We start from the raw sequence: 9,359 nt of genomic DNA on the forward strand, positions 1-9,359 counted from the left end.
TGGAACGTGAATTGGGCATTGTCGTAGTGAAGTGTGACCCAGTCCCCAGGCAGGGGAGAGCACTTCTTTCCCAGTTCTGACCTTCATTCCTAGCTCAGAATACCTTTCTTTTGGATCCCAAACTTTTTCAGATAATTGTGTCAGGTTACATAAAGCTCTGAGATATGAACACTCAAAGGCAATTCTGGTGAGAGCAGGTCTGAGAGGTTTCGGCACATAATTTGCTTTAAAGTATTCGAGGAAAAATTCAGGTGTCTGAGGCCAGCACATTTTTGAAATAAAATATGAGCAGTCAACAACTTTGCATGGATGTGCCATTCCTCACAGAAATGAGCGAGCAGAAAGACAGATTTCATACTGAAAGGAAATACCCCTGCCCCGGGGAGGTTGTGCAGGGGCGGAGAGCAGGGTGGGTGAGAGGGAGAGAGGGGAGTCAGTTGCAAAGAGAACAGCTTGGACCAGGCTGCCATTAAACTGGAAATCTTCACTAGCCAGGATCACTTTTTTCCCCACTTTCTGCATCTTAGGTGACATGTGGTAAATACAAGACTTCAGTTTTCCAAGAAACATAAAATAAAAACTGAATTGCTGGCAGAGAAGCTTTAAAATTTTTGGTTCCTAAGACTCTGCGGGCACATTTTCCACACACCATGATTTTTATTTCATTTGCCTCTGAGGGGTGGCCCTCTGGCAGTTCTGTTGCATAAGGTACTGTTTCCAAACACCTTGTCCCCAACTGGTGACACAGAATAAGTTTTATCTAGATCTGAGAAGAGTTCTGGAAGGGTGACATTGTGTTCCAAGTCTCGCTGGTTACAATCAACAGCAGGAAGGTTGCCGAAGATCTTACCAAAGAAGCTGAGAGAATATTTTAAATACCAAGTGGCACTTCTTTCTTAATATTTTTTTTTTCTTTTTTTTCTTTTTGAGACGCAGTTTCGCTCTTGTTGCCCAGGCTGGAGTGCAATGGCGCGATCTCGGCTCACCGCAACCTCTGCCTCCTGGGTTCAGGCAATTCTCCTGCCTCAGCCTCCTGAGTAGCTGGGATTACAGGCACGCGCCACCATGCCCAGCTAATTTTTGTATTTTTAGTAGAGACGGGGTTTCACCATGTTGACCAGGATGGTCTCGATCTCTTGACCTCATGATCCACCCGCCTCGGCCTCCCAAAGTGCTGGGATTACAGGCTTGAGCCACCGCGCCCGGCAGCACTTCTTTCTTAAAGCACAAAGTGGTTGTAAAAACCACTTAACAGGGAAAAAAATTAATGGGAGGAAAGTGCCTTGAATGCAGCAATTAAAAAAAAAAAAAAAGCCGGGCGCGGTGGCTCAAGCCTGTAATCCCAGCACTTTGGGAGGCCGAGGCGGGTGGATCACAAGGTCAAGAGATCGAGACCATCCTGGTCAACATGGTGAAACCCCGTCTCTACTAAAAATACAAAACATTAGCTGGGCATGGTGGTGCGTGCCTGTAATCCCGGCTACTCAGGAGGCGGAGGCAGGAGAATTGCCTGAACCCAGGAGGCGGAGGTTGCGGTGAGCTGAGAACGCGCCATTGCACTCCAGCCTGGGTAACAAGAGCGAAACTCCATCTCAAAAAAAAAAAAAAAAAAAAAAAAAAGCTTTACAAGGGACTTGGAAAAAACAGATTTACTATGTTGAAGAGATGGGTTAATACAGGAAAGTCCATTTTTAAACAAAAATAATTTGGTTATTTACACAAGGCTCCACAGAAGAATTCCTGTAAGTAGCACTATCCTTTTTTATTCCTCCATGCATTTGACACATGTTTCTTTCTTTTTTCTTTTTTGAGACAAAGTATTGCTCTTGTTGCCCAGGCTGGAGTGCAATGGGCACAGTCTTGGCCCATTGCAACCTCCGCCTCCCCGGTTCAAGCGATTCTCCTGCCTCCGCTTCCTGAATAGCTGGGATTGCAGGCATCCTCCCTGGCTTTTTTAGTAGAGATTGAGTTTCTCCATGTTGGTCAGAACTGGTCTCAAACTCCCAACCTCAGGTAATCTGCCTTCCACAGCCTCCCAAGGTGCTGGGATTATAGGTGTGAGCCACTGCGCTGGGCCTTCTTTTTATTATTATTATTATTATTATTTTTAGATACAGAGTCTTGCTTCGTTGTCAAGGCTACAGTGGTGCAGTTAGTCATGGGTCACTGTAGCCTCGAACTCCTGGGCTGCAGGGATTCTGCCCTTCTCAGCCTCCTGAGTAGCTGGGACTACAGGCTTGCATCATCATGCCCCGATAATTTTTTTTTTTTTTTTTTTTTGAGAGTCTCACTTTGTCGCCAGGCGCCAGGCTGGAGTGCAGTGGTGTGATCTTGGCTCACTGCAAGCTCCGCCTCCCGGGTTCAAGCAATTCTCCCCCTTCAGCCTCCCGAGTAGCTGGGACTACAGGCGTGTGCCACCATGCCCAGCTAATTTTTGTATTTTAGTAGAGACTGGGTTTCACCATGTTGGTCAGGATGATTTCAATCTCCTGACCTCATTGATCCACCCACCTCGGCCTCCCAAAGTGCTGGGATTACAGGTGTGAGCCACCTCGCCTGGCCTATGCCCCATTAATTTTAATTTTTTTTGGTAAAGACAGGGTCTCGCTATGTTGTCCAGGGTGGTCCTGAACTCCTGGGCTCAAACAATCCTCCCACCTTGGCCTCCGAAAGTGCTGGGATTACAGGGGGAGCCACCATACCCAGCCTCAACCCACATTTTTTGAGTGCTTCATGTGTTCCGGGCCCTGTGCTAGGAACAAACATTGTTCCTCCCCTGTCTGACTGGAAGGACAGGCCCTTGTCAGATCATTATACAATCAAGGAGCCCCGGACAGAAGGAATGAGAAAGCAGAGTCCTATGGTGCTATGGGAGTGACGCCTCTATTCTTGGGGACCAGAGAGGGCTTTCCCAGAGAACATAAGCTTCCAGGTAATGTGAGCTTCAAATGCAAAGGCCCTGGGATAGAAAGAGCTGCAGTCAGCCTGAGCCAGGGGGCATGCAAGGTTTTGGAGACCGTGGTGGATGCATTGAGGAGGAGGTTTCAATTCTAATTTCATGGTATATGGAAACAACCTCTCCCTAAGAAGCAGAGAGTGTTATTGAGGGTTATAAGCAGGAAGTAAAATAATCAGCTTAGTGTGGGTTTTTTACATTTTGTTTTTGTTTTTAGACAACCACAGGCTGTAAGGAGAATGGACTGATAAGGGTGGGGACAAGGACACGGAGCTCCCCCCCGAGGCAATAAGGAGGCCAGGGCAAGAGATGCTGGTGGCCATGAGGACAAGCAAGTGGATGAGCTGAGTCATCCAAGACCCACTGGGGAGGGTACTATGACCCAGATGAAGTGGGCCCAGAGAGTGAGAGCTGTGGCTGATCATCTCCCACCCAGTCTAGTTTGATAATTAAACTTAATTCCACTCATGCATGACATGGACATTATCATTTCCTGGTAGAAAGACAAGGATGGTCTGGATGATAGGCACCCATGATTACTACCCATTGAGCACTCTTTGGGTGCATGGTCACCTTTTCAGGCCTCATCACAGCCTTGGGCAGTAGCTATTGTTACCCCCATTTCACATATAAGCAAATTGAGATTATTAAAGAATTGGCCGGGCGCGGTGGCACACACCTGTAATCCCAGCATTTTGGGAGGCTGAGATGGGCAGATCACCTGAGGTCAGGAGTTCGAGACCAGCCTGACTAATATGGTGAAACCCCATCTTTAAAAAAATAAAACACAGAATTTATGGCTGGCTGCCATCGCTCACACTGAGGAGGGAGACCCAGGCATTTAGGATTCCCTCCTGCTCTGTCACATCCACTGTGCATCTCAATAGAAGAGAGAGCAGGCCAGCTGGCACCTCCTGAATCTTCTTCCTGAAAACAACAAGCTAGGCCTTGGGGAAACTTCAGAAGGCGCTATTTTTACTTAAAACAAGATTAAACCAGAAACCTTTTCACGTGAGTCCTGAAACTATGAACTGAAACCCTTTCGTATGTAATTCCTGAAACTGTGAACTGAAACCCTTTCAAATGTAATTCCTGAAACTGTGAACTGAAACCCTTTCATATGTAATTCCTAAAACTATGAACTGAAACCCTTTCATATGTAATTCCTAAAACTATGAACTTAAGATTCTTCCACGTGTAGCATCTAAAGTATAAGCCTATATAAAGGCTGAACCTTCCTGTGTTGGACGAGTTTAGCTATTAGGCACGCATGCCAACAAAGCTCCCAGCTGTAATACAGATTCCTTCCTCCTGTATCCGGTGTCCGAGAGGTCCTTTCCCGCGGCCGCTCTTGCCACAACACCTGTGATCTCCAGCATTTTTGAGGTGGAGGTGGGCGATCACTTGAGGCCAAAAGTTGGAGACAGCTTGGCCAACATGGTGAAATCCCCGTCTCTACTAAAAAAAAAAAAAAAATTATGCTGGGCGTGGTGGCTCATGCCTGTAATCCCAGCACTTTGGGAGGCTGAGGTGGGCTGGATCACCTAAGGTCAAGAGTTCGAGACCAGCCTGAACAACATGGAGAAACCCTGTCTCTACTAAAAATACAAAAAAAAAAAAAAAAAAAAAAAAAAAAAAAAAAAATTAGCTGGGTGTGGTGGTGCATGCCTATAATCCCAGGTACTCCGGAGGCTGAGGCAGGAGAATCACTTGAACCTGGGAGGTGGAGATTGCAGTGAGCCAAGATCATGCCACTGCACTCCAGCCTGGGTGACAGAGCGAGATGCCATCTCAAAAAAAAAATTTACCCAAGGTCACCATCTTATAACTGGCACCATTGAGATTAAATCATTAACCTGCCCTGAGAGAAGTGAAGAGTGCCAGGAACCCTGGGACCACATTGGCTCTAACTATGGATGTATCTGTTGATTCAGGCCCAGGATGTGATGAGCTGGCTTTGCCCCTGTGGAGTCTCCTCTGGCAGCTCCAAGGAGCACTGTAAGTCAGCTCACACTCGTGTGTGCACACCTGGAAAACCACAGTTGGCCTTTTTCTCCCCGTGGCCCTGGGCTGTTCTATCCTGGGCAGACCTGCCTTGCGAATTACTAGCTGTGGCTCTGGCTAGGAACAAGTCCTGCCCAAGGGGCTGACTTCTATAAAATGCGTCTCAGATTTTCATAGAAATTGGCCAGGTTGGGCAGGGGGTGTTGTCAGTAGGAGCTGGAACAACACTAGGTAAAGAGAACCCCGTGGGAAGAGGCCTGAGGGTGAAAACAGATGTTGCCAATTCCAGGAGCTGCAGAATCCTCACAGAGGACAGGAAGGAGTTCCACATACCAGAAGCCTGCCCAGCAGGGCACTGGAATCCACACTTCGTCATTTCAGTTGATCTTAAAGGCAAAAGGAGCTCTGGAATTTCTCTCTCTCTCTCTCTCTTTTTTTTTTTGAGACAGAGTTTTCCTCTTGTTGCCCAGGCTGGAGTGCAATGGCTGGATCTCAGCTCACCACAACCTCCGCCTCCCAGGTTCAGGTGATTCTCTTGCCTCTGCCACCTGAATAGCTGGGATTACAGGCATGTGCCACCACACCTGGCTAATTTTTTTTTTTTTTTTTAGTAGAGATGGGTTTCTCCATGTTGGTCAGGCTGGTCTCTCAAACTCATGACCTCAGGTGAACCGCCCGTCTCGGCCTCCCAAAGTGCTGGGATTATAGGAATGAGCCACCTTGCCCAGCCCTGGAATCTCTTAAGCAAGGCTGATGAGATGGAGTTTTCACATTAGAAAGATTTCTCTGGCACCTGCCAGGCCTGTATGGCTTTCCTTGGTCAGTGATGCCCTGTGCAGTGTCAGCCCTGCACAGATTGGGGACCACACAGGATGACAGTCTCAGAGTGTGATCAACTCAAGGTCAGGAGTTCAAGACAAGCCTGGCCAACCTGGTAAAACCCCGACTCTACTAAAAATACAAAAATTAGCTGGGTGTGATGGTGCAGCCTCTAGTCCCAGATACTTGGGACGCTGAGGTGGGAGGGTCACTTGAGCCCAGGAGATGGAGGCTGCAATGAGCTGAGATCACAGCACTGCACTCTAGGCTGGGTGACAGAGAGAGAACTCATCCCCTCCCCGCAAGACAACAGCAAAAAAAGGTCAAAGGAATCTGAGCTGTCATTCAGATTTTTGTTTTAATTGAAAAACAGCTTTCATTGGGCATATGTTTGTGCACTTAACCTGTTTGCAAACACTGTATTCATTTCCTATTGTTGCTGAAACTAATGACTACCAATATGTCATCTTGACAGTTCTTGAGGTAGGAAGTTGGAAATAGGTCCCCCTGGGTTACAGTCGAGGTGACAGCAGGCTGGTTCCTTCTGGAGGTTTTGGGGAGGGTCTGCCTCTGACCTTTTCCAGCATTTAAAGGCTGCCTGCATTCCTTGGCTTGGGCCCCTTCCTCCATCTTCAAAGCCTGAATGGAGGCACCTTCAAATGTCTCTCACCTCTGCTCTGTCGTTATGTAGTCTTTCTCCCATCTCACCCACCTGCCTTCATCTTATAAGGACCTTTGTGACTATACAGAGTTCACTCAGATAACCTGGGATACTCTCTCTCATCTTGAGAGCTTTACTTCACCTCATTTGCAAAATCCCCTTTGATATGTCACTAACATATCTGAAGTTTCCAGGGATTAGGGCGATGACGTCTTTGTGGGGTTTTGGGGTGGGGGTTGATATTATTCAGTCTACCACCCCTTCTAACAAAGAAAGAGAAGGAAGGATAGTCTGGCAGCTGAGAGGAGGATGGATGGGAAGCAGGCAGGCTGATGTTAGGGAGAATTGGAGGCTGCTGCAGGCTCAGTAAGGATGATGCTGGTGGGCTGGGCTGTGCTGGGCTGGGGTGGAGCGGGAAGAATGGACACAGGACGTGTTTCAGAGCAAGGGCGGCCTGGTCATGGGCACTATCTGGTTTAGGTGGGCAAGGACTAGCAAGAGAGACACGGGAAGGTGCCTGAGTGTACAGATGGGTTGACTGGGTAGCTGGTGGTGCCCTTCAGAGGGCCCAAGGGGAGGAGCAGATTTACGGCAAGGACAAAGAGGGCATGTGGGGATGTATTACCTCCAGTGGACACCAGTGGGACATCCAGGAGAGGAGCCCCTGAGTCAAGTGGATCCAGGGTCTTTTGGGTCCCTCCCCTTATTATGGGAACATATGGATTCTCACCATGCCCAGCCCCACCTTGTTTTTCAAAATATTTATCTATTATTATTATTATTATTATTATTATTTTAAGAGCTAAGATCAGGCGGGGCACTGTGGCTCATGCCTGCAATCCCAGCACTTGAGGCAGAGGGATCACCTGAGGTCAGGAGTTTGAGACCAGCCTGGCCAACATGGTGAAATCCTGTTTCTACTAAAAACACAAAAATTAGTCAGGCATGGTGGCAGGTGCCTGTAATCCCAGCTACTTGGGAGACTGAGGCAGAAGATCACTTGAACCTGGGCGGCAGTGAGCTGAAATGCGCCATTGCACTCCAGCTTGGGTGACAGAGTGAGACTCCGTCTGAAAAAAAAAAAAGAGAGAGAGAGATGAGATCTTACTCTGTCACCCAGGCTGGAGTGCAGTGGCATGATAGTAATTTGCTGCAATCTCAAACTTCCAAGCTCAAGTGATTCTCCTGCCTCAGCTTCCTGAGTAGATGGGACTATAGGCACAGGCCACCAGTCCCGGCTATTTTTTTTTTTTTTTCCATTTTTTGTAGAGACAGGGGTCTTTCTGTGTTTCCCAGGCTAGTCTCAAATTCCTTGCCTTGGGCAGATCACGAGGTCCAGAGATTGAGATCATCTTGGCTAACACGGTGAAAACCCATCTCTACTAAAAATACAAAAAATTAGCTGGGCATGGTGGTGGGCACCTGTAATCCCAGCTACTTGGGAGGCTGAGGCAGGAGAATCACTTGAACCAGGGAGGCGGAGTTTGCAGTGAGCTGAGATTGCATCACTGTACTCCAGCCTGGGTGACAGAGCAAGACTCAGCCTCAAAAAAACCCCAAAAAACAAAAAAACAACTCCTTGCCTCAAGTGATTTTCCTGCCTCAGCCTCCTTAAAGTACTGGGATTACAGGTGTGAGCTGCTGCATCCCACCTCATCCTCCGCCTCGATTTCTGGGTTGTGATCTCTGTTTGACCCAAAGTTCTCCAATTCCAGTTAAGGAGTCAGCTTGTACTCTGAAGCCAAAATAGCATTGATATTTATCCTACATTGAGTCTGAGTTTATCAGTTCTGAAAACAAGAATTTAAGTAATAGAGAGGTTATGTCACTTGCACAAGGACCCACGTACCTGTCATGTGACAGAGGAGGAATAGTTATGTTGCCTTTATTGTAAGCTTATGACTTACACATTTTAGAGATAAGGATGTTTTCTGCTCCTATCTGCCATATCCACCTTGGAGATGTGCATAGGACAGACAGCAGAAGAGAAAGGGTCTTCCTGTTTTTTGAGAAAGCCTGAGTTCATAGAAAACTCCATGCTGAGTGTTCCCATGGAGAAGGGGAGAGGAGACTGTTTGGCAAACCCAAGACAGCAAGGAAGTCTCCCATGCAGAGAAAGGGAAGGGAGGCTGCAGGCCCTGGAGCAGAGGAAGCAGGTGTCTGTCCCTGGCAGCCCCAGGGAGAGGCAGGAGCCTCAGCCGGGTGGCCTCATAGAGCTCAGACCTGAAAACGTTTGTGGACTTGGGCAATGGCTGTGGCCTCAGTAAAACCCATGACCAGAGGGTTTTTTGCTTGTTTGTTTTTGGTGGTTGTTTTTTGCTGTAGGAAAACGTGAGTCCTTTGGAATTACCTGGCTAAGAGGAGTCCAATGGAGACTAAGATTGAATTTCTCGACTAGGCAGGTGGTTCACGCCTATAATCCCAGCACTTTTAGAGGCCGAGTTGGGCAGATTGCTTGAGTTCAGGAGTTCAAGACCAGCCTGGTCAACATGGCAAAACCCTGTCTCTACAAAAAAATGCAAAAATTAGTTGGGCATGGTGGTGTATGCCTGTAGTCCCAGCTCCTCTGGAGGCTGAGGCGGAAGGATCACTGAGCCCAGGAGTCCGAGGCTGCAGAGAGCTGTGATTGTGCAACTGCACTCCTGCCTGGGCAGCAGAGACCAGTTAAAAAAAAAGATGGAAGGGCCGGGCGCGGTGGCTCAAGCCTGTAATCCCAGCACTTTGGGAGGCCGAGGCGGGTGGATCACGAGGTCGAGAGATCGAGACCATCCTGGTCAACATGGTGAAACCCCGTCTCTACTAAAAATACAAAACATTAGCTGGGCATGGTGGCGCGTGCCTGTAACCCCAGCTACTCAGGAGGCTGAGGCAGGAGAATTGCCTGAACCCAGGAGGCGGAGGTTGCGGTGAGCCGAGATC

This window comes from Saimiri boliviensis, chromosome 1 (assembly GCF_048565385.1).
Source record: "Saimiri boliviensis isolate mSaiBol1 chromosome 1, mSaiBol1.pri, whole genome shotgun sequence".
Lineage (NCBI taxonomy): Eukaryota > Metazoa > Chordata > Mammalia > Primates > Cebidae > Saimiri > Saimiri boliviensis.